The sequence below is a fragment of the Loxodonta africana genome, chromosome 1 (assembly GCF_030014295.1).
Source record: "Loxodonta africana isolate mLoxAfr1 chromosome 1, mLoxAfr1.hap2, whole genome shotgun sequence".
Classification (NCBI taxonomy): domain Eukaryota; kingdom Metazoa; phylum Chordata; class Mammalia; order Proboscidea; family Elephantidae; genus Loxodonta; species Loxodonta africana.
In genome coordinates this window covers 88,291,165-88,293,693 of record NC_087342.1, presented here as the reverse complement: position 1 = coordinate 88,293,693, position 2,529 = coordinate 88,291,165, and the positions used below count along the sequence as shown (strand labels likewise).

Here is a 2,529-nt window from a genome sequence, read left to right as displayed (position 1 = left end):
TCCTGGAGGATCACGGGCATTCTGCCAAGTCTCAGATTGGCTGGGATTCAAGCTTTGCTTGTGTGGGCTATGTGGATTCATGCAAGGTCTCCAGGGTGCCGTGGTGGAGCTTTTTCATTACACTGATACAACTGAAGAGAAACTGTATAGCCAGAAATTGGCATGCTAGAGTTAGGGAAACTATAATAGACATAAGGACAGTAAAAACAGGATGAAGAAGAGAAGAAATATTAAAAATCAACAGGCATGATAATGTTTGAGATAAAGGCATCTTATTGAGGTCCTTCCTCCTCTTAAAGCTGTCTCTTTCTCTCTCTGTCTCTCTACCCCTTTGACTCCCTTATATACCACATTGTCATGCTGTGATCCACCACGATGGCTTAGGTGTATGTGGAGAAGGCAGAGTGCTGATGAGTTCAAACTTGTTCGCAAAAGCATGAAGAAACTTTTTAATTTAGATAGCACACTGAGCTGCTATCTCTGACTTTTCCCTGGATTCGCATCCTTCCCCAGCAACCTTATGAATGCCCTCTTGAACTGCTTGTTCCACAGGGTTTATATGAGAGGGTTAAGTATAGGGGTTCCCACTGCATAAAAGAGACCAAAGAACTTGCCCCTCTTTTGGGCATGGGAATTTGGGGGCTGGAGGTAGACAGCAATGACTGAGCTGTAGAAGATAATGACAACCATGAGGTGGGAGCAGCAGGTCCCAAAAGCCTTCCTCCTCCCCTTTGCCAAGGGTGATGGCACTGTAAAGACAAGGATGAAAGTGAGGGGCACGATAAAGATGAAGACACTGGCAATGACCATCTGGATCTCATTGTAGGTGATGTCCCCACAGGAGGGCTGAATTAGAGATGGGACCTCACATGAAAAGTCATCTATCTGCCCCTGGGGGCAGAAGGGTAAGTGGGGGGTGGCTGGTGCCTAAACTATTGATTGGACCATACCTATGACCCAGGTGACAGCCACCAGCTGCCCGCAGAGGTGGGGGTGGATGATGGTGGCACAGTGGAAGGGCTGGCAGACAGCCACATGGCAGTCAAAGGCCATCAGTGTCCGCAGGATGCACTCAGTGGCCCCCAGGGGCATGAAGATGAAAAACTGGACAGAACAGCCAAGGAAACTAATGGTCTTCTTTGGGCCCCAGAGGTTGAGCAGCATCTGGGGGACAAAACTTGTGGTGAAGCAGATATCTAAGAAGGGGAGTTTGGAGAGGAAAAAGTACATTGGAGAGTGGAGCCTGGGGTTCAGCATGGACGGCAGGAAGATGAGTGTGTTGCATACCATGGTCAGGAGGTATGAAGTCAAGGCCATCGTGAAGAGACTCTTTTCCAGTCCTGGGTGTTCAGAAAAGCCCAGAAGGAGGAAGCCCCCCATGGAGCTTTGGTTGAGCATAGCCTATTCCTTCAGAGCCTCGAGAGAGGAGAGAGCTGTCATCAACTGTGTTCCAATGTATTTAATAAGAATCTACCCTGAGTAGTTTCAGGTCATACAGATTTCCCTTCTCCCTCTTCTAACCCAGCCTACATTTTTCAGGCTCATCACTGTCCAGCAGCTCCTTCTCTTCCCTTGTTCCTCCTGATCAAATGTTTTCTAGTGGGATCAAAGAAACCACAAGTGTGCTGGGAAACAGATGGAATATCCTACTGGTACCTCTTACTTACTCTTCAAGGACAAAGAAGGCTGATGCAAAATATGAGATTAATTAATTGGTTTTCATTAATTCAACAGATAGTTAATGATCCGCTATTTTGTTTTGAGTATTATGGGAGTTATGAGTATTCTCCTAGGTATATCCAGAAAGAATGAATAAAGAAATGCTTTTAATGAAATTTCCTGATCATAAATAAGAAATATTTCTGTAGCCTAGTTTTCTGTTGGGAGGGAGCATAAATTTTCTAGAATCTTTCATGCGTTATTTAATTTTGCCTGATTTTCAGGGTGGTGGACATAGACCAAAAGTATGGATTAAGAAGGAGCTTCTCCCTCTGTGTAAAGTAACCCTATCCATAGGGAGTTCATTTAGATGATTTTGTCTTTTTTAAACAAGGTCATTATGATTTACTGAGCCAAATACAAGAGCTTTCTCTACAAATGCAAAACCCTAATCTCAACATTATGTGCAATGCAGCAAAGTAAGACCCCAGAACACAGCAATTTATGGAATCTTTATTGTCCTCTGTAAGTGCAAAATTTTTTAGGTGATGGGCCATGAAAATGAAAAAGATGATTTAAAAAAAAATCTTTTCTGGTTCAGGTAAGATTACATCAATAGCAAAGCAATGAATTGAAATTGAGACATTCAAATAGAATTTGTATGCTTCCTTAATTCAACTCACTATTTATGAGATTTTGAAAAGATTTTATATAAAAATTTCAAGCTTACAGGAAATTTCCAAGAATAATCTAAAAGGCTCCTGTATACAGATTAATCAGGTATTGTCATTTTGGCAGTTTTTTTTTTTTTTTTTTATCATTCCATCTTTTTGTTTACATCTACAATTATGCTTATTCTGGGCTATTTGA

At 42.2% G+C, this 2,529-nt stretch overlaps 1 pseudogene; it reads right to left on the bottom strand.

Annotated features, from left to right (window-relative positions):
• Window positions 1-497: 497 nt before the first annotated feature.
• LOC135233023 (olfactory receptor 2H2-like) lies at window positions 498-1,179 on the bottom strand (annotated as a pseudogene).
• Between the last annotated feature and the right edge of the window lie 1,350 nt (window positions 1,180-2,529).